At 37.6% G+C, this 23892-nt stretch overlaps 1 long non-coding RNA gene across 1 annotated transcript in view; it reads right to left on the bottom strand.

Moving 5' to 3' along the window:
* The window catches only part of LOC118971372 (uncharacterized), a 376061-nt gene that overhangs the window by 183372 nt on the left and 168797 nt on the right, over nucleotides 1-23892 (bottom strand). The window lies entirely within an intron of this gene.

A 23892-nucleotide genomic window follows, 5' to 3' on the forward strand; every position in this document is an offset into this window, starting at 1 on the left:
AGAAATCTTGTATAGAATGCATTGAATTTAACCTCATACTATGATCAGTTGTTCCAACTATTACTATATTACAGATTTAGTTTAACATTGTCATCAACTCTTAATAATTCAGAGAATTTTCACATCTAAAAATTTCAGTTATTTTTTACAACCTCTCTGTGGACAATATGATCATTCATCTCATAAGAGAAAAGACATTTCCCTTATCAGAGCTTCAGGGATGGAACTAGGTAAGAACTGAAATATATACTCTCTTTTTGCCTTAATGTGTATTTTAAGAATTCAGGTTCCAAGTGTATAACGGATCTCTATTTCTTTCCATATGGCCAATTTTGATTTGTATAAAGAGCCCATTCATATTCTACATAAACATACTGACATCAATTGCTAATGGATATTTTCTGTATATCCTTGGCACAATGACAATTTAATTTTCACAGAGGCAAGCAAATACCTAGCTTGTCATATAAACATCCAGGCTTCTAATCAGCTGGTTCTTTGGAGTTGGGACATTATTAGAGAAACAACATTTTATCTTGCATACCAGATGCTGTCACCCACAGAAATATGACAGCATCATTTCTTAAACTCAAAAGACAGGTCAAGTTTCCAAAATATCATCCCGGCTCTGTATTACATTTAATAAATGTTTTCCTTTTAACTGTAGAGCCTTAAATGATTAATCAATCTCCAGGTGATTACACTGAAATGCTGACACCTGATATAGATGATAGGTCATCGTTAAGCAAGGGAAAAGTAGATTGCATTTAGAGTATTTCTACTTGGGATATAAATATTTATCTGAGCGGCATCCTCTAGCCCCAAGGGGGCGCTTGTCTCTGTTATTACCTTTTTTAAATTCCGATAACTACACAACACAATGGGTTTAAATGATACAGTGAAATGATCAAGTCTTTTTGGAGGGAAACAACTAGTTTAAATGGGATATTCAAAAGCCTCAGAGTAAGATTTTAAACTTGAGTACCCTTTGAGTTCCCTGAGGCAAATCCAGGTCGTTCTGAAAGTTCAAGTGTCAGGCTGCCTCCAACTCTGCGGAAAAGGTTTTTATTGAGAAAGTTCTGTCAGCAGGTATAATTGTTCTAAGATGTCCTCATCTCAGAAAACTCTTTTGTAAATAAGGTATAAAAATCCCTTTTGTCCAAGAATTTCCTTTATATATTTACTCTACTCTCCTTCCTTTATTGAGATCACTGAAAAAAATTAAAATAAATGAAGTAAACCCAGTAAAATTCGTTAATTTTCCACAACAGGGCACAAATATTTGCAGCAAAATTATGTCCCCAAATGTAACGGAAAAATTTCTTTGGATGTAATATTTTGTAGGGAAGAAAAGCAGTTATTTTCCAACCAGAAAACTTGAAAACTTTGAATAAGCTTTCATTTTCAAGATGTAAGTTTAGAAAATGTTTGGATTATAAATTATATCTCTATCAAAAAACTAAGAGAGTTCAATGTACATATACATATTGGAGTTTTTAGAAATGCAAATGTGAATTCATTTGACAATGACTTGTCAAGTCTCTAGGGATTCCAAGTTTAATTTTCATTTGATAAGTTGGTGCTTAAGAGATGAAACTTTTACAAAAAGAGAATAATACACAACTTTTGTGGGGATCTATATCTGGACAACTTTTTCTCCTATGTTGCAACACAGAACATAGAAAATATGCTTGAGGCATGTCTCAAGATGGCCATTAACTCATTTTGTCGTGTTTATTGATCTCCTAAATATGCTGGTCACCACACTGTACCAAGTGCCAAAGCTATGTAGCTGTGAATAGACATCTCTACCCAATTATAGCTTGTATTCTACAAGGGGACGGATGGATAATTGAGAAATAATATATATATAATATATATACACACACACACACACACACACACACACATATATTATGTGATTCAATGATAAGTGTTACTGAGTAAGACAAGATCGGTTAACAGAACATGGAATGGTGTGTCGGATTTCTCACATACAGGGTGATCAGGGAAGGTAATACTGATAGGATGGCATTTAATGAGGAGAATGAAATAAGGGAGGGAGTCTTGTGGATATTTGGAGAGAACACACACCAGACGGAGGAACCCTGACTGAGCCATTACATGGGGAAATTCAGATTCGTTTACGAAACAGCAGGAAGCCAGCTGCAGCTTCAAAGAGGATGCAGAAGAGTGACTGAAGACGGGGCCAGAGAAATACCCATGGTCCAAGCAGTACTGTGCCTTATGCTCCACTGTAAGGCCATCTCTTCCATCAGTGGTGATGGAAGAGATACTGGGTGTCACTGGGTATCAATGATGTATAATTTATCTTAGGATCAAAACAACAGCAAGAGAAAGATGACTGTAGGCAAAGATACAGGCCCCATTTTGGGGAATGCTATAATCCTTGATATGACAACTGCCCCTTGTCTTGCTGAATGTGGAACGGGCAACAATAACACACAGGTCTGCAGATGGGGCACAGGGAAGGGAGTGGCAGGGCAGGCCCTTAGTAGCAAGAATCACTGAGAGCCTGGGGAGCTGGCATGTAAAAGACAAGATAAGTCCTCACAAGGGAAGAAAGAATAAGAGCCCCAGTGACTTACTGAACTGGGCTCTAGAGACAAGCAGCATGTTTGAAGCAGTGCCCTAGGCTGTCTCTTTACAAGCATATAGACAACAAGGATTCATTCATTTCATCACCATTGTAAATATCACTCAATTTTACTTTTCTATTACTTGGGGCCTGAACTGAGAATCCATTAAATTACTAGTAGTAATTTTTCGTGGATAGGTCACCTTAATAGCAAAACGAATGCCAGCTACAGCTGGGTAGAAAGACAAGCTGTCCAAACTAGGAACAAAGCTAGAGGATCCCAAGTCCTAACAACACAGGGGGAAACTACTAATGTAGATGCAACTGCAATGTCAAAAGGCACAGGGCCCTTTGATGGTCAGTAGGCTCCTCATTACCCAGTCTACTTGCAGAGAATTCTCTTCTCAGTGGCTCTGATGCTATGCCTCCCCAGGTCCCTCTTTACCTTAAAATTGTGCCTTTCTGGTGTCCTTCTATTTAGTCATGATTTTTATCTCCATTCTATTTGAGCATGATTCCTGCTGCTAGACACTCCTGGCATAAGCTGCCTATTCCTCCTATGAGTGAGCCAGTCTTTTTCCAGAAAGGCTCATTAATTTTAGCAGTAGAGTTTTCAAATACAAATTAAGAATATTTATGCACTCAGTCCCTCTTCCACAACTAGGTCCAATTCACAGAAACCCAGTAAGCATGCCGACAGGAGTTTACAAGTACAGAATGTTTGGGTTATATTATGATAAATATCTTTTATATCTGATTCATTCAAAATAATGCACAGTAGCTCTTCTAACATGTTCATAATGTCACCAAGTCCTAACAACTGTCTCTTTAAGTCCAAAATTATAACTGCATTATTTTTAAAGAATAATATCACTATAATTTTTGAATTTAATAAGATAATCTCACAATACATGTTTCTTCTCCTTCACATTTCTTTCTTACCATTTACTAAAGTCAGGGCAGATATCTGACTAAAAATAAGCCTCGGCTGCTAAAACATTTCCAGCATTGACTTCACTTAATTTGTTTATGTAAAAGCAGAGGAAGGACCGACATCCTTTGAAGTGGGGAAAATGCATGACTGGAAATAGTGCTACTGTATTAAATTGAACCATATGATCCAGCCACGTTTGACCTACAAAACCTGTAATTTCATACAGTTCAACTAAAATAGAACCAGAAGTGATGGCAGTATTAATCTCAAGACTTCCGTCTGGAATCCTATTTAATATGAGAAAAGCCCTTAATTAATGACTGATGCCGGGATTTTCAGGTATATTTTATAGTCAGAATGATCTCTCAAAGGAATCTTACCTCCAAGACCAATATACACAAGAGGTAAATGAAATCTGCTGCGGTTCTCAAGAAGGAATAGTCCTGCGGCTTTTCCTGCAGATTTCCTCCGCCTCCTTACCTAGTCATGGCTGACACGGTTGAGAAAAGACAGTGTAAAACCATTGCTCTAGTAAATGAAGCCCATTTTACATATAAGAAGTCTGAGTTTCTGAGGGGCAACCTGACGAGACCACATTTGTAAGACATTTCAGTGGCAGATTAATGTGTAAAGTCAAGTCTTATGATATGTGCACTAAATAGATGGATATGGTATAAATAGAATTTAAATTCTCGACAGCATTTATCTCACTGGCATTCAGCATTTTAGGTTGTTTGTATACTTATATGTCAGGATGCCAAAATATTCTTGAAAGGCTATGCAGTCAGCTATGATTTTTACAGTTGTGTTCTCATGTTGCCATTCGGCAGAGGGCTTGGGTCCACTATTTGCTTATTTATTTATTTATTTATTTATTTATTTATTTATTTATTTATTTATTTATTTTTACATCTGGCAGTGATCAGACAGTTAATGGTTTTGGAAGATGTGCTATGATTGCACAGAATGTCATTCCCTAAAGAAGTGTATCTAATCATTGCAGAAGTGTGTCACCAAGGTTGGGGGAAAGAATTGGCTTAGACCAGCAGGAATTACTGGCCCAGTCATTGGTATCTTGAGAACATGTAGTTTAGAGGAAGGCCTCAACACATTTTCCAGTGAACTTTCTCAAGAATGAGCAGTTTAAAAGAGGGCATGGGTATCATCTAAACTCAATGTGTGCATTGCATCAATTAACTTGAAAGAGAAAATTGTACCATAGCTCTAAAGATGTTAAAATACAAAGAAATGTACTTGGCTTCTAATCAAATGAGTTATCCCCTGGACACTTAGCTTTCCCTTTTTTTGACTACATTAACCTTCTTGTATTATAGGAAAATCATAAAATTTTGTATGGCCTATGTAGAGTTACCAACCCTGGAACCTGAAAGTCTTTTGCATTATTTTCTCTTTTTCACTTCAAATCCCTCTCTTTCTTCAATTTGTAAAATCTATGCTGGCTAAAGCAGTAAAATACACGTCCAAGTTACATTTTAAAATCCGTTTTTATTGCAGTAAATCTGACTCTCATATTGGTTCTACACTGAGTTTAAATTTCCTTAAAGTTGTCACAGTGAATGTGAGAATTCTACGCTACAGAATTCTCAGGATAATAAATACTCTACCCTGTATTCTGGTGTTAAACATCTATTTCTCTTTCTAGAATGTCAACTCCAAAAAAATAAACTGCTGTGTCCTAACAACATTCTTCCTTGCACAAGTAGATTATAAAATATTTGGTTACTGAATGAATATTTACTGGGAAATGTCCCACAGATACTTTGCTATCTCCTACCCCAACAAGCCGTCGCACTGTTATTCAGGACACTTCTAAACTGCTCAGGCTGGTTCAACCTTTGCTACTTCTGCTCAGCCCAGGAAAAACACAAAGGCTTCCCTGCCGCGGACCTGCCTCCGCACTCGGCCTCATGCTCCAACCAACCTCTAGCCTTTCAGATGAAAGGCAGGTATCTGCTGTTCCCCGTACACTAGGACAGTGTTTCTGAAATTCTGTGTGGAGGAATAAACAGGGCATTTTCTTTGTGTTTGTTTTCAATTATCACAGGCCACACTTATGTGAAATGCAATAAAAATAAAAATAAATTACTAGAAAAAAATTAACATGCAGAATAAGTGTGTATATTAATAGAAATCTAATTATTATTTGATACTATAGGCATTCTCAAATTGTTAATGTTTATGATCAGTTTCTCTACTCATCCTTACTAAATATTTCAGGGACGGCATTGGGATAGGCAGCTTTGAGAGACAAACGTCCTCCCATGAACCCCTTAAATGCGCACTTCCCCTGTGTCATATGCTAGGGCAGGCTTAGAGTCCTCTGCAGCGCAGAAATCACCAAACCTGGATGTGAGATGACTGTGTCTCCTTTTTGTCCCCATTTTCTCTGGGTGCTTCTGAACCCAGGCCCCCCACTGCATGACGGCATATCCTACTGAACTGAAAACTTTGCATTCGGGTAACTGTTCAGTTCCCTCTCTGATGTTCTGGTCTTTTCTGAGTAGGATGTGGTGATGGACCGAGTCCTGAGATAACCTTTAGAAAGTTTGGCGTACATTGTCTTAGCAGCCTTTTATAAAAGTGGCACTTCTCACCAATTTTCTCCAATTCTGAACTTCCATAATGATCATAAAATTACAACCACATTCACTATCCTGTTATACTAGCATAAAATTTAAACATTTAAAAGCCTTCTTATCTCTATTAAAGTATCTTTGGTTACTCTAAAAATCTGACTGAATACATTTTTGTTACAGAAGGAAATCATAAAAGATGACAAATATATATCTTAAGTCTTTACTTCAAATTTGAGACACGTATGTAGACAGTCATTGGCCACTCTACATATGGCCATGGTTGTATCTTTGATCACGGATCCACTGACTATTATTCTTCCATAAAACACAGCACAGTTGGTTTAGAAATTTTAAAAATTTACTTTTTTCTTTAAAGTAGAGTGATACTCTAGCAGTATGTGAAAACAGTATATCCAAATATTCCATATTTTATAAAATTGCTTGTCTCCTCTCCAATTTTTATCATTTGCCGTCTCCAGTCCAAATTCTGCAGCATTTCTAAGTGGCTCAGAAATTTGAAATATTTCCACGGCATTCAACCTAGTTTTCACAGAAAGAATTCTATTTTTTCATGTATCTCTCACAGGTTTACTTAATAATTTTTATTTAAGATATGAAAATTTTATTATAATAATCCCAAGATTTGGAGGCCAAATTTATTCTCAGATCAATACTCTGCTAGTATGAGGGGAACTATGACAGCATCTACAGAAAGGTTTATTTGTCCAAAGACTTCAGCATTCTATGGGTATTATCATCTTAATATTAGGTAATGAGAGTGAAGAACAGTTGTTAATCTGCTTAATCAGTTAAATGGAGACCAGAAATGAGTCTATCCAATTACAGTACAGCATGGCTGTTAGTGCTATTTTTTAGAAAGGCAAAGGTGGCTCACTATTGGAAAAATGTGAATATTTTCTACTGGGTAAATATTCACAAATATATTTCTATAGTCCACCATATTTCCATATTTATGCCTAAGTACCCAAATTCCATTTGATAAAATACCACTAAGAAATTTTTAACATTAGACTATGTATGATTTAATTGCATAGTGCATATGAAGATACCTAACAATGCATAGTACATAATAAGCAATCTGTACAGAGAGTAAGTCCATGTCATGCTTTCGAGTGGAATATCTGGGAAACGGGCAATGAGAAGGAAGTCTTGGGGGGCAGAAGAGTTATTGTGGAGCTCTCTGAGTATCAAACCTGAGAGGAGTGAAAGCTGAAGGACTGAGGTGAGGGAGAGGTGAACTGGGAGATAGCTGCAAGAGGGCTCAGTTCATCCCCTAAGGGGCACTGAAGCTGGGATAGCCTTACAGTGTAGCACAAATTAAGGCATGGGCACCATGCCTGTGTATCCCCACTTTGACCCACTACTGGATACAAATAGTCCAGGGAAAGGGTGATCTTGAGTGAGGAAGCCTCCTTTAGCAGAGGAAAAGTTCCCCGTAACTCAACGGTGACCTCACAGTAGCTGATTTTGGATATTCTCCTTTAATACTACACCAAAATTCGGCAAGTGGTAATTTCTTTAAGCTCAGTTATAATATAGATTATGACACCTTATTAATGATTTTTTGTACTCTATTACAGTAAAATATCTTGTTCTTCCTTACAACTTTAAACAACCCCTTCATTCATGCATGATTCTATAAGGCCATCTTCTGATCACTCAGGAAATAGGATTCAGTGGGCTACTCAGTGAGATTTTCCAAGTGATGGCACATTCTTTATCAATATCAAAATTCACATTCATTATGATCACCATTGACCTTACCAGAAAATTTTGAAGTGCTCAGAAGCCATCAAGCTCGTGGTTTCAGATATAAGTTTTCTAAAGTTCTAATTTGGTTTTGAAATCTTGAATGTTTATCACTGGTACTAAATAACATCAAGGTGTTCTTTCAAGAATACAGATGCGACATGATAAAAGTGGGTAGTTCAAGTGATTAAAAAGTAATTATAGTATTCTATATATAAATTAATTATGAGAAAAAGTTGTAATATAAGCAACTACCAAACTTTTAAGTCTTGTTACATAATTTTTAAAAATCTAGAAATATCAGGGGTTTATATGAGGTGTATGAAAATAAAGTGCCCTATAAACATATATATACTAGTCAAGCCCACTAGTAAATTAAAAAATATAAACTCAACAATGCTATGAAATTTCTTTTCAATTGCCCAAATTTTGATATACGTACTATATAAAGGAAAATGCACATGTTGGTGAGAATTGTATGAAAATGTGACTTACATTTTTTATGGGATTAAAATTGGTAAAACTCTTTCAAAGGCAAGTTCAAAATTTGTGTCAAACTCCAAAATGATTTATTCCATTTGACACATTACTTGAAATAAAACTACACATTAAAAATATGGCATTGTTATATATGTTCAACATTTACATGACAGAATATTATGCAGTCTTTAGAAATGTTACTTTTCAACAGGCAACTATTTTATTACATTTATACATATGTATGGAAAATATAGTGGTGTCAAATATCACCTCCTTAGTGACCCCTGATATGTATAATAGTCATCTATAACCAGTCTTGTCATGTCTTTTAAATTTCTTTGTCAAAAAGTATGTTTTTTTGCTTTTTTTAAGTATATTTCTTCCTCAATGAAATTTATGTTTCATGAGAAAAGATGCTTTTTATTGTTCACCCCTTTCTTCCTAGCAGATATACAGAAACTGGCACATGGTAGGCATTCATCAAATAACTGTCATATTAATGAGTAAATAAATATCAACATGATATAAATTTGGGAGCAAAAACGTTTTACTGCTGCATAGTTTTCTGAGCATCTTATTTTGGCAAATTACTCTTCAGGACAATCTTTTATACTGTCATCACAAATTATATGTTTGATAAAGGATAATCTTTTGAAAAGATATCCGTATCAGGGTTTTTTATTTACGTCAAATTAGAAATTCCTTTATTACTCATTGTAAGGAATGTCTAATTCCTAATGCAGCTATTCCCTGTCCAAAGCAAACACTTTAAGTCTCTCTGTGGTCACTCAAGTTCTACCATGTTTTCGTTTTTGCTTTTATGTATTTTTGTTTTACTTTTTACTGGAGACAGTCCTATGTCATGGGGATAAGATTTTCTATGGCTCTGGCATGCCCTCCTGAGTAAGCTCTCTGGAATGTCAATTTATTATTGATTTCCAGGAGTGTGCTAGTGCATGTTGATGATTTAAAGCACTGCCCCTTTTTACTGTACTTTATTGTGTTTTTACTTTGCTTAGCTGCAAATCCAAATGGCACAGAGGCCTATTGTTAGTTCTCTGAAACACTATTATATAACAAATAAAATTTCAAACGAATTAACAAAGAATTCTTGTTCTAATTGTATGGTACAAAGGGAAAAAATCAGCTTCATTTATTGCTTTGCCATTATAATTTCTTATTAATCATAAGATTATTTTGGAACTCTCATAAAGGGAATATTAAACTGTTAATTATGTCTTTGATGTCCAAGAATAGGAAGGAATATCTAAAGTTTATGTCATTGTGCCATCTGCCACTTGGCATTAAGATTTTATTATACTGTTTTTTAAAAATTGAAGTACAGTTGATAGACAATATTAAATTGGTTTCAGGTGTACAACATTGTAATTTGACAATTGTAGACATTACTAAATGCTCACCATGGTAAGTGTAGCTACCATCTGTCTCATACAAAGATGTCACAATATTATTGACTATATTTCCTATGTTATTCTTTTATCCCCATGATTATTTTATAATTGGAAATTTGTACCTCTTCTTCTTTCCCTTCATTTACTTCACTGACCCCCCGCTCCCTTTCCCCATGACAACCAACAGTCAGTTCTTTGTGTATGAGTCTATTTCTGCTTTGTCTGTGTTTTAGATTGTTCTGGTGCCTTCTTTAAAACACTGTTTCACACTTCACCCACCCCCTTTGCATAGAAACTCCAACTGTTTTATATTAAGCTAAGTGTATTGGGGGATGGGAGGATAGCAAAATACTTAAGTGGCCTGCCTCTTTCCTTGCAGAATTTCCATAGTTACAAGCAGAATCATTCTGGCTGTTGAGAAAAAAAAAGCTCCTGAGCTCTGGGTCCAGTGGACGAGGAAGCTTACTGAAATTGTCAACAGTTCTAGGTAGTTGCCCCAGGGCAGGTTTTCTTGACTTCCATTTAATTAACCTTTTTTTCCAGATGATTCTTTTTTTGTGGGGGCCTATATTTATATACATTATAGGATGTTAAGAAGCATTTCTCACTTTCATCCACTAGGCACAGTAACATCCCCCTACCCTCTGAATGAAAACCGAAACTGATATTGTCAGATATCAAATATCTAGCTATTGTCAAATGTCCCATGGGTAGCAAACCTTACCTCACTCCACTTAGAACCACAGATTTAGGTATTAAAAAAAAACAACACAGCAACAGTCACAAAATTCATGGTCACTAAAGGTCTTCACATTAAGGGCAAAATCATTACTGCTTTGTGGACAACCGCATTCCTCAAATGGAGGGCCAGTTAGAGGGTCTAGGGTCCTGTCTTTTAAATTTAATGTGTATACAATGTCTTTGGGTGTTGGTTTAAAATTAAGATGCTTGGACTCCCACTTTCAAGAAATTCTAACTCCATAGTTTTTCAGTGGAGTCTATCAAACAGGGTATTTGTTACTCAACCATAGCACTTACAGAATCACAGGCAAAATGAGTTAATGCATAGGAAGTGTAAGAGTTGTCAGACTCAAGATAAAAATTAGTGGGGTCCAAAAAAATGTAGGCTGGAATGCAGAGAACAAAATCCTGCCTTAGTGTGTAAGAAGGTCATTTTTTTTCCTTCTGTATATAAAGAAGTCTCACCAAACACATTTTGCCTATTTCCCTCTGAATAAAGGTACATGAAATGATTTAGAAATACAAGTCATGCACAATGAACAATCATCTTTGTGGGTAAAAAGGTGGTCATTACCAGGAGTAGTAAAATATTCTCTTGACCACATTGAAAGTAACAGATGGTGAATTGTCTTTTTTACAAAGCATTTAGTTACAAGTCCTATCTAGTCATTGACATAGATCTTGATGCTGAAAAGATGTTACTGAGCATAGCATTTACCAAGCGGGTTATTTTTTCATGGGACAAGAAACCTATGGAAGCTTTATATGGGTTTTGCCTGGCCATTCTCAGAAAAGATCTTAACTGACTAGATCTGGAAGGACTCTGTGTTCCTTTTCAAACCTCTCCTGTCACAATCTCATGAGTTCTTTGCAAACAGTGATTACCAGACACAATCATTTCTGTCAGCTGAATAAGGAGCTTTTTGAAAGAAACATCACCCAAGCTGTTTCCTTCCTGCTGTTGCTTCTACCAGATAGTTACACTGAAATTTCAACAGAGACAACTAAAGCTACAGTGACGTGATTTTTGTATTTTTTAAGATACTGGATGAAAAGTATAGCAAGTTTTCCAATTCTTAACTTGTTTTTCAAATTCAAAATGTCTTTTAAAAAACAAACATCGTGAAGGCAAGGCTGTTTTTAATTTTAATCTGTTTTGTTCACGGCTGTAACCCCAGCAGGTAAAACAGTTCCTAAGGCCTAGAAGGCACTGAATAAATATTTGATAAATTGACAAATAAACAGAATCTCCTTGTGTTGAATTTGAAATAAGAGTATTCAAGCTTTCTTTCAAGCATTTCTGAGCAGATGTGACTACAGAAAAATACATCCTGCCTCTATCGAAGGCCAGTTCCTCCGCCGCGTGCCTCCGTCCTCACCTTCCCAAGGCCATTGCGCCCCCTCCCCCTCATGCATCTCCATCATTTTCCCTCTCTAGTGGCCTATCCAGATGATGTAATGTACATACAGGCTGTTTTATATCCTTTTGGAAAAATAAATAAATAACAACAACAAAACTGAAAGGAAGAAAAAAACACCACTTCTTTCTTGTCTTTACTTCATTCTCCAACTATACTCCCATTTGGCTTTCTCTTTACAAAAAGTGTCATCTGTCCTTCAGTTTTAAGTCCTCTTCACCTATTTTCTCCTGAACTCTCTCTAGTAAGGTGTTTGCTCTTGCAAATTCACTGTTGTGTGCTCTGTTAAGGTCAGCAAACACCCCTATGTTTCTAAATCTAATATCCAGTTTCCATTCCTCATCTTACTTGATCTAACAGAAGCATTTGACAAAATTAGTTACCTTGTTCTCCGTAAAATGCTTCACTTGGCCTCTAGAATTACCATACCTCCCAACCCTGATTGTTTCCTCTCTATATCCTGTCTCGGTTCTCTCTCTCTCTCTTCAACTTATTAAATTTAGAACGCCCCATTCCTCACTACTTGGATGTCTCTTCTGTTTTATTTGCATTCACTATTTTAAAATCTCATCTCTTTCCCTTGCTTTCAACATCCCCTATGTACTGAAGTCGCTCACATTTTTTATCCGCAAGAGCTTCCCTATGAATTCCAGGCTGCCTCCCTCAATGCTCACCATGCCCTCCACCAAACTTTAAACTTTCAGACTTACCATAGGGAAAATGGAAGTTCCCACAGCCAGGATGCTTACCTGACACTAATCTATTGTCCACTGCGCATATGCAATGATGTAGTAATTGGCCTATTGTGTAGGCACATGCTTCCACAGAGCAGACAATGAGCCACTATTGTCTGTGTTGCTATCTAAAGACCTCTGCCCAGTACTTTGCTTGGAGGCAGAGGTGGATTGTGGTTTTCAAGCTTGCTGCATGTGGCTACAGATCCACAGATGTGGACAGGATTCTAGCATTCTACCTGGCACCACAAAAATAAAACTTGGTATAAGACCTTTCACCTGCAACATTCCATTGTCATTATCTGGTCTCACCCAATCCAGAGTGAACTCTTCTGGAGCTGAAACCCTCCAGCATGACACTCACAAAACTGTCCTAATCCTCAGCTGGCACCGACCTACACAGAAGCGTGTAGGAGAGCTACCAGAGCATGTCCTCGGCCTGACAAGCGTCCCTCCCTCTGCAGAAGTCTGAGTACCATTCCTTACAGCCAGTCGCACAGCTGAGTGCAAGGGAACAGAATCCTTTCCAAGAAGGATATGCTTTCCACGTGATTCACTGAAGCTCCGGGGGAAAGTGTGTCCCCAGCCCAGGGTGAATAAACCAGTGAAACCGGTGAGACTGAAATCAGTCAGGGAAAAGCTGGATGGGAGAAGCTCTTTACTGCTTGCAAGAGGCCTGGCTCTGTTCATCCCTCTGACAGCCACTCTCACTCTTTGTTCCTCTCCTGCCCCCATGTTTCACCCCTCCCCTCCCCTACCCCTTCTGGGAGAAATTCCCCAGGCAGAGCCCCAGTGACTGACAGGCACTAGACCAATTGCACAACAGAGGGGAGGAGAAAACAGCTTCTGTCTACCCTTGTCTCCGCAGGCTGAGGGAAGAAACAACTACTAATACGGAAATGGACTAAGGCCAGGCAAAGGATACTGGAAATATTACGATTTTACCCATATCCACTCACTTTTTGAAACCTCATGCACTTCAGAAGCAGTATTTTTTGTAATTGTTCAACAGGCATAGCTTGCAGGGTCTCCGTAAGAGGCATGCCAATTACCACACTCGCTGTATTCCGGTAAGTGCAGAGCCATGTCTTCCTTGAAAGTAGTTATAGTTCTCCCAGTCCAGCTGTCGTTTACTCATCATGGTTATGTTTGCCATAAGCCATATTACTTCATTTACCAAACAAAGTTTAAGCTCACTGAGTTTTCTGCAACAAAGGACACACCTAGGATAAATGGGATGCTAAAGAAAGGGTTCTTATAGGCTTTTGAGCCCTAGAGTTAGTCACGGGATGCTCTTGGCAGGATTTTTCTGTCTTTGCACATGAGAATGTTGCTAGAACAGTCAGTGGACTTGTCTTGAGAATCTATGAGTTTGCACAGAGTTATTGTTAGTTCAATTTGTTCATGGTCTTATCTTGAAACATATAGTTCTGAAGGAGTTGATGTTAAAAGAGTTTGAGGATACGGAGTTTGTGAGGAACATCATGGTTTCAGTCTGGCATATTTTATCTGTTTTGTGTGCCACAGTGCAGTCTGTTTTGAAATAGTAAAACTTAAAGCTCCCTTTCTCTCACGACTCACAGTCAATTGAGTATCATATTCACCCAGCTTTACTTCCTAAACAAATCTAGAATTCAGTTACTTTCATAATTTCTATTTTGCCTGGATGTTTGCAATATCATTCTAACTGATCTTCTGACCCAATCTGTCCCCTCCAGTCTATTGTGAATATAGCAGACAGAATGATTTTTTGAAGTATATTCAGATCATTGTTCTGTTCATCAGAAGCCACTATCTATGTCATTAACACTAAAAGCCAAAGTCCTTACAGATCTAGGGAAACTTACCTTCAGAACTTCTTTCAATTTATCTCTTACTTCTCTGCCTTCCCACAGTTCCCTCCAACCACACTGACTTCCCCTTCTTGCCTGGAATACACCAGGAATTCTCCTGCCTCAATGTGTTTATGTCTTATTCTACTAATTGCCTGGGAAGCTTTTCTAGCTTTGCATACAGCCCACTACTTTGTCTCCTTCAAATCTTTGCTCAGTCTTCCCCATCCTATTCCCCAGTCTCTTCTAATATCCTCTCACTGCTTCTTTCTCTTCTTTAGCACATGCATGTTTTTTACTACTGTTGTTTATTCTGTTTTATTGCACAGATTGTATCTCTGTGAGGGCAGACATTTTTTTTTCCACTGTATGCATCCCATGTACACAAGACCTACAACACTGACTGGGACCCATTAATCCCTTAATAAATATTTGTTGAATGGATTTGATGAAACTAAAAGTGGGTATGCAGGTGTTTATGGTGTCAAGGAAAGATAATACTAGCCTAATCAGATAGTGTAAAGCCTATTTATTATTATTATTTATTTTTGCTGATGTATAATACAACATTTATCTGTGTTTTTATGTGTATGAGCATGCAGATAACATCAGTCATTGTAATCAGGTATTGAATAACATTAGAGTCACAGTTTCCATCACTATCTTATGTAATTTTTCAGAGGTAAAAGATAAGATCTTGATACAAAGGAAGACTCTCTCTTATTAGATCCCACAGATGTTCTGACTTCTTTCTAGGTTTCCAGCACATATAGACTCATGTTATGATAAAGTGTATAGTGCTTATGTATGTGTTTGTTCTGTATATGTGTGTACATGTAGATGCATGGATGAGCACAAATGTGTGACAAAATTGTTGATGGAGGCATTAGAAGGACAAAGGAAAAAGTAAAGAAACAGACCTACATGAGCAAATAAGTTCTCATTTCAGCAGTACAGAAACAGAGAATAGGGTTGCATACAGCTGTGTGGAATAAAACAACGAGTTACTCTTTGATCTGACGTTTGATAGCTTCATAACACATTTAATGAGCCATCTCTTCAGCTGAACTTGGAATGTGTCTGAGCATACTGACTATGCATTGTTGAAGGCAGAATTTGATCAAGAAGGGTTAGCAATGAAGTCTACATAGCCATGTGGTCTATAAAGGTAATTTTTCTGGGCAAGCAGAATTCTCTAGCTCCCAATCTAAAACTAGATTTCCTTCTTCTAACAGATTAATAGTAGTGTATCTATGGGCTTCCATAGATACCATGACATATTTTAAGTATGGGCTCTATTATTCTCTGGATATAGATCTTAATGAGCAATTGCTGCCAGAGAACATGATGCATCTGACAATCCAGTGAAGACCTGGACATACTGATATACTATATCATGGGCATTTTTCTTGTGATACATAAACCTGGCCTCAGGCCATGTCTGTACAATAGAATTATACCTCACTGAACAATCCCCTTGGTATGATTTGTTGTGACCTGTCTACACAATTCCTGAGCAGTGGATGTCTTAATGAGCCAGAGCAAATTGGACCAGCCAGTTCATAGCTTCTGTCACATACTGTAGCCGCGACCTCAATTAAAGTTATAGATTGTTTCTAAGCATTGTTCATTGGTAGTGACTCAAAATATAGCATAGAATGCTCTCATTAATCCCTTGATCAGATTGAGAACATACATATCAAGACAGTTCTGCACCGAAGGTATTAACATACCTACAGGAATATGCATAATTTGATTGACAGTAATTGCTGCCATATACTTCCATTTATCTAATTAGTAATAGCTGCCACATAAGCTAGCAATTATACAAAACAGAACTGCTTCAGAGCCTCTATTCAAAACTGTCACTGAATCTTGGAGTGTCACACTTTGCTTTGAAAAATTCTTCTTGAATTGCTGTGAATATGTGGCCCAGGACAAATTTTCCATGAGGTAATAAAAATATTTCATAAGTTAATATGCTTTTAGTTAGCAAAAAATTATTGAAAACAAGAATGGAAAAGCAGTGAAATGAAATACATTAAAAAAAAGCTCTAAACTAGTCTCGACATCAAATTAACAATCTATAACACTGTTTCTCCCTCAGTTCTTTTAATTATGGAAGAGGGTTAAGGAGTTACTAGAATGTCATGTTTTTCTTTTTTAATTCATTCATTTATTGAACAAATATTAATTAGGGATCTTTGCATGCAAATTATTAGGTATTATCTCTATGAAAGATAGAAAGATAAAAGGCAACTTTAGCTACAGTATAGAGGACACCAAAGTACACAATCATGTGACAAATCCTGATGTAATAATTTAAAAGAAAGAAGTACTAAGCTCTATACTCATTAGAAGAGAGATCAGCTTTAGTTCTACGGAAAAAAATAGACTGATGGTATAAATTTTCCATTCATGCTTTAAGAACACAAAGGGTTTCATTGGATAGAAGTAGGGGCAGATGAAGGTTGCTCCACAAAGGGGGAACTGCGGGAGCAAAGGTGATTCATTGACAAATGATTGAGTGACAATGAGCCATATGTCCAGCCTCACATCTCAACAACTCATTCAAACAGTGAAATTTTTACAGTCTGTAAATATAATGCTGATTATTTGAAGGCTTTCTCCTCTTTGTTCCTCCTGTGTCTTGGGGAAATATAAAAAATACATAGCTGACATTTCAAGGCAATATCTAGTATAACATGTAAGGCAAAACATGAAGATTGCCAGAAATCCTTGGGAATAGTTGCATAGATTCAATTTTCTTTTTTATTTGTTTGTTTTACTTTTTATGGCATCCACTTACATAATTCTAGTATACCATAGCTGTACACAATTCCATCATTTCACCATACCAATTAATATTTTATGCAACTTTCTGATTAATCTTCTGAAAAATAATTCTTGTAGTTTTCATTTTTAGAACAGTTATATCATGATCAGTTTGGCAACTCTTGGCTAAACACTGGAAAATCAGGCCCTTATGGACCAAATATTCTGTAACTTGAAGCACGCCATTCTCCTACAAAAAAGTCACAAAAATGGCTTATTGTCTAGTGCATTACTTTCAATACTGAGTCCATTGTGAATTATAATAGTTTGGAACTGTGTATTTTTTTTTAATTTTTTTGAAGAACATTATGTTTACTAGGCTCTCCCATACCCCAAGTTGACCCCACAAACCCCATTACAGTCACTGTCCATCAGCAGAGTAAGATGTTGTAGAATCACCACTTGCCTTCTCTGTGTTGCAAAGCCCTCCCCTTTCCCCCACCCCCCACATTATACATGCTAATCATAATACCTCCTTTCTTATTCCCCTCCCTTATCCCTCCCTACCCTCCCATTCTCCCCAGTCTCTTTCCCTTTGGTAACTGTTAGTCCATTCTTGGGTTCTGTGAGCCTGCTGCTGTTTTGTTCCTTCAGTTTTTTCTTTGTTTCTTATACTCCACAGATGAGTGAAATCATTTGGTAATTGTCTTTCTCTGCCTGTCTTATTTCACTGAGCATAATACCCTCTAGCTCCATCCATGTTGTTGCAAAGGGTAGGATTTGTTTTCTTCTTATGTCTGAATAATACTCCATTGTGTATATGTACCACATCTTCTTTATCCATTCATCTACTGATGGACACTTAGATTGCTTCCATTTCTTGGGTATTGTAAATAGTGAAGTGATAAACATAGGGGTGCATCTGTCTTTTTCAAAATGGAGTGCTGCATCCTTATGGTAAATTCCTAGAAGTGGAATTCCTGGGTCAAATGATAAGTCTATTTTGAGCATTTTGAGGAAACTCCATACTGCTTTCCACAATGGTTGAACTAATTTACATTCCCACCAGCAGTGTAGGAGGGTTCCCCTTTCTCCACAACCTTGCCAACATTTGTTGTTGTTTGTCTTTTGGATGGTAGCCATCCTTACTGGTGTGAGGTGATATCTCATTGTGGTTTTAATTTGCATTTCTCTGATAACTAGCAATGCGTAGCATCTTTTCATGTGTCTGTTGGCCATCTGAATTTCTTCTTTGGAGAACTGTCTGTTCATCTCCTCTGCCCATATTTTAATTGGATTATTTGCTTTTTGTTTGTTGAGGAGCGTGAGCTCTTTACATATTTTGGATGTCAAGCCTTTATCAGATCTGTCATTTATGAAAATATTCTCCCATACTGTAGGGTACCTTTTTGTTCTATTGATGGTGTCCTTTGCTGTACAGAAGCTTTTCAGCTTGATATAGTCCCACTTGTTCATATTTGCTTTTGATTTCCTTGTCCAGGGAGATATATTCATGAAGAAGTCACTAATGTTCACATCCAAGAGATTTTTGCCTATGTTTTTTTGTAAGAGTTTTATGGTTTCATGACTTACATTCAGGTCTTTGATCAATTTTGAATTTACTTTTCTGTACGGGGTTAGACAGTGATCCAGTTTCATTCTCTTACATGTAGCTGTCCAGTTCTGCCAGCACCATCTGTTGAAAAGACTGTCATTTCCCCATTGTATGTCCATGGCTCCTTTATCAAATATTAATTGACCATATATGTTTGGGTTAATTTCTGGAGTCTCTAATCTGTTCCACTGGTCTGTGGCTCTGTTCTTGTGCCAGTACCAAATTGTCTTGATTACTATGGCTTTGTAGTAGAGCTTGAAGTTGGGGAATGAGATCTCCGCTACTTTATTCTTCTTTCTCAGGACTGCTTTGGCTATTCGGGGTCTTTGGTGTTTCCATATGAATTTTTGAACTATTTGTTCCAGTTCGTTGAAGAAGGTTGTTGGTAATTTGATAGGGATTGCATCGAATCTGTATTTTGCTTTGGGCAGGATGGCCATTTTGATGATATTAATTCTTCCTATCCATGAGCATGGGATGAGTTTCCATTTGTTAGTGTCCTCTTTAACTTCTCTTAAGAGTGTCTTATAGTTGTCAGGGTATAGGTCTTTCACTTCTTTGGTTAGGTTTATTCCTAGGTATTTTATTCTTTTTGATGCAATTGTGAGTGGAATTGTTTTCCTGATTTCTCTTCCTATTGGCTCATTGTTAGTGTATAGGAAAGTTACAGATTTCTGTGTGTTAATTTTGTATCCTGCAACTTTGCTGTATTCCAATATCAGTTCTATTAGTTTTGGAGTGGAGTCTTTAGGGTTTTTTATGTACAAACATATCATGTGATCTGCAAATAGTGACAGTTTAACTTTTTCTTTACCAATCTGGATTCCTTGTATTTCTTTGTTTTGTCAAATTGCTGTGGCTAGGACCTCCAGTACTATGTTAAATAACAGAGGGGAGAGTGGGGATCCCTGTCTCATTCCCAATCTCAGAGGAAAAGCTTTCAGCTTCTTGCTGTTCAGTATGATGTTGGCTGTGGGTTTATCGTATATGGCCTTTATTATGTTGAGGTACTTGTCCTCTATACACATTTTGCTGAGAGTTTTTACCATGAATGGATGTTGAATTTGGTCGAATGCTTTTTCAGCATCTATGGAGATGATCATGTGGTTTTTATCTTTCTTTTTGTTGATGTGGTGGATGATGTTGATGGATTTTTGAATGTTGTACCAGCCTTGCATCCCTGGGATGAATCCCACTTGGTCATGGTGTATGATCTTTTTGATATATTTTTTAATTCAGTTTGCTAGTATTTTATTGAGTATTTTTGCATCTACATTCATCAGGGATATTGGTCTGTAATTTTCTTTTTTGGTGGGGTCTCTGCCTGGTTTTGGTATTAGGGTGATGTTGGCCTCGTAGAATGAGTTGGGGAGTCTTCCCTCCTCTTCTATTTTTTGGAAAACTTTAAGGAGAATGGGTATAATATCTTCTCTGTATGTCTGATAAAATTCCAAGGTAAACCCACCTGGCCCAGGGGTTTTTTTCTTGGGTAGTTTTTTGATTACTGCTTCAATTTCTTTGCTGGTAATTGGTTTGTTTAGATTTTGTGTTTCTTCCTTGGTCAGTCTGGGAAGGTTGTATTTTTCTAGGAAGTTGTCCATTTCTCCTAGGTTTCCCAGCTTGTTAGCATATAGGTTTTCATAGTACTCTCTAACAATTCTTTGTATTTCTGTTGGGTCCGTCGTGATGTTGCCTTTCTCATTTCTGATTCTGTTGATGTGTGTTGATTCTCTTTTTCTCTTAATAAGTCTGGCTAGAGGCTTATCTATTTTGTTTATTTTCTCGAACAGCCAGCTCTTGGTTTCATTGATTTTTGCTATTGTTTTATTCTTTTCAATCTTATTTATTTCTTCTCTGATCTTTCTTTTGTCCCTCCTTCTGACTTTAGGCCTTATTTCTTCTACTTTTTCCAATTTTGATAACTGTGACACCAGACTATTCATTTGGGTTTGTTCTTCCTTCTTTAAATATGCCTGGATTGCTATATACTTTCCTCTTAAGACTGCTTTTGCTGTGTCCCACAGCAGTTGGGGCTTTGTGTTGTTGTCATTTGTTTCCATATATTGCTGGATCTCCATTTTGATTTGGTCATTGATCCATTGATTATTTAGGAGTGTGTTGTTACGCCTCCATGGTTTGTGAGCCTTTTTGCTTTCTTTGTACCGTTTATTTCTAGTTTTATGCCTTTGTGGTCTGAAAAGTTGGTTGGTAGGATTTCAGTCTTTTGGAATTTACTGAGGCTCTTTTTGTGGCCTAGTATGTGGTCTATTCTGGAGAATGTTCCATGTGCACTTGAGAAGAATGTGTATCCTGTTGCTTTTGGGTGTAGAGTTCTGTAGATGTCTATTAGGTCCATCTGTTTTAGTGTGTTGTTCAATGCCTCTGTGTCCTTACTTATTTTGTGTCTGGTGGATCTGTGCTTTGGAGTGAATGGTGTGTTGAAATCTCCTAAAATGAATGCATTGCAGTCTATTTCCCCCTTTACTTCTGTTAGTATTTGTTTCACATATGCTGGTGCTCCTGTGTTGGGTGCATATATTTTTATAATGTTTATATCCTCTTGTTGGACTGAGCCCTTTATCATTATGTAATGTCCTTCTTTATCTCTTGTTACTTTCTTTGTTTTGAAGTCTATTTTGTCTGATACTAGTACTGCAGCTCCTGCTTTTTTCTCCCTATTGTTTGCATGAAATATATTTTTCCATCCTTGAGTTTTAGTCTTTGCATGTCTTTGGGTTTGAGGTGAGTCTCTTGTAAGCAGCATATAGAAGGGTCTTGTTTTTTTATCCATTCAGTGACTCTATGTCTTTTGATTGGTGCATTCAGTCCATTCATATTTAGGGTGATTATCGATAGGTATGTACTTATTGCCATTTCAAGCTTTAGATTCGTGGTCACCAAATGTTCCAGGTTACTTTCCTTACTATCTAAGAGTCAAACTTAACTCACTTAGTATGCTGTTACAAACACAATCTAAAGGTTCTTTTCTGTTTCTGCTCCTTTTTCTTCCTCCTTCATTCTTTATATATTAGGTATCAGATTTTATACCTTTTCTCTATCCCTTGATTGGCTTTGGAGATAGTCAATTTAATTTTGCATTTGCCTCGCAATCAGCTGCTCCACCCTCCCTACCATGATTTTACTACATCTGGTGACAGCTATCCAACCCTAGGAACACTTCCATCTATTGCAGTCCCTCCAAAATAGACTGCAGAGATGGTTTGTGGGAGGTAAACTCTCTCAGCTTTTGCTTATCTGGAAATTGTTTAATCCCTCCTTCATATTAAAATGATAATCTCACCGGATAAAGTAATCTTGGTTCCAGGCCCCACTGCTTCATGGCATTAAATACATCACGCCACTCCCTTCTGGCCTGTAAGGTTTCTGATGAGAAGTCTGTTAGTCTGATGGGCTTTCCTTTGTATGTGATCTTATTTCTGCCTCTGGCTGCTTTTAACAGTCTGTCCTTATCCTTGATCTTTCCCATTTTAATTACTATGTGTCTTGCTGTTGTCTTCCTTGGGTCCCTTGTGTTGGGGGATCTGTGGATCTCCATGGCCTGAGAGACTATCTCCTTCCCCAGGTTGGGGAAGTTTTCAGCAACTACCTCCTCAAAGACACTTTCTATCCCTTTCTCTCTCTCTTCTTCTTCTGGTATCCCTATAATGCAAATATTGTTCTGCTTGGATTGGTCACATGGTTCTCACAATATTCTTTCATTTTTAGAGATCCTTTTTTCTCTCTGTGCCTTGGCTTCTTTGTAATCCTCTTCTCTAGTTTCTATTTCATTTATTGTCTCCTCCACCGTATCCAACCTGCTTTTAATACCGTCCATCATGTTCTTTAACGATTGGATCTCTGACCTAAATTCATTCCTGAGTTCTTGGATGTCTTTCTGTACCTCCATTAGGATGTTGATGATTTTTATTTTGAACTCCCTTTCAGGAAGAGTCATGAGGTCCATATCATTTAAATCTTTTCTCGGGAGTTGAATTAACAATTTTACTCTGGACAAGGTTCCTTTGGCATTTCATGTTTGTATATGGCGCCCTCTAGTGTCCAGAAGCTGTATTCTGGAGCTGCTGAGCCCCTGAAGCAATGTCGGGGGTCACAGGGGAGCGGTACTGGTGCCTGGGGGAGGAAAGAGCTGTTCCCCGCCTCCTGGCTTCTGTGCCTGTCTCCACTGCCTGAGCCAGTGGGCCGGGCACACAGGTATAAGTTTTTTCCCAGAGCAGCCAGATATGGATCCCTGCTTTCCACAAGTGGCCGGAATCCCAGTCTCCCCAGGAACTCTGCCTGTATTAACTTTCCAACCCAGTAGTCATGCGAGTCTCATGAAAGCACCATGAATGTAGGTTTGTGCTCCCAGCACAGATCTCCAGAGCTAGGTATTCAGTAGTCCCAAGCCTTCCACTCCCTCCCTGCTCCGTTTCTCTTCCTTCCGCCGGTGAGCTGGAGTGGGGTAGGGGCTCGGGTCCCGTGGAGCCACGGCTCTGGTACGTCATCCCATTTGCTGAGGTCTTCTCTTTTCTCCAGGTGTGTGCAGTCTGCTGCTGTCCTCTTCCCTGTTGCTCTCTCAGGATTAGTTGTGCCAATTAAATTTTCTAATTGTATCCAGTTTTAGGAGGAAGCCTCTGTCTCTCCTCTCACACTGCTATCTTTTGGAACTGTGTATTTTTAACAAGCATTTGGTATTTTATTGGAAGCATTTGGAGAAAAATGCTTGTCGGATCAAGATCATTTACAATTCCATCTAAATCTATATAATTCACTTCCAATCACTTTTTTTCAAATAATCTCTTTAAATCACTATCAAGAGGGTGAAACATTTATATGTACCCCTTATTCAAAATAACCACCAATCACCAAAGACCGCACTCATTTCTTCTCATGTATCAAATTACTACCCAGTCTCAAAAAACTATCTCAGGTATAATCTCTTGCTAGTAGTATTCCTCATCTAATTAATAAAATCAAACTAGACC

Source organism: Manis javanica, chromosome 16 (genome assembly GCF_040802235.1).
Source record: "Manis javanica isolate MJ-LG chromosome 16, MJ_LKY, whole genome shotgun sequence".
Lineage (NCBI taxonomy): Eukaryota > Metazoa > Chordata > Mammalia > Pholidota > Manidae > Manis > Manis javanica.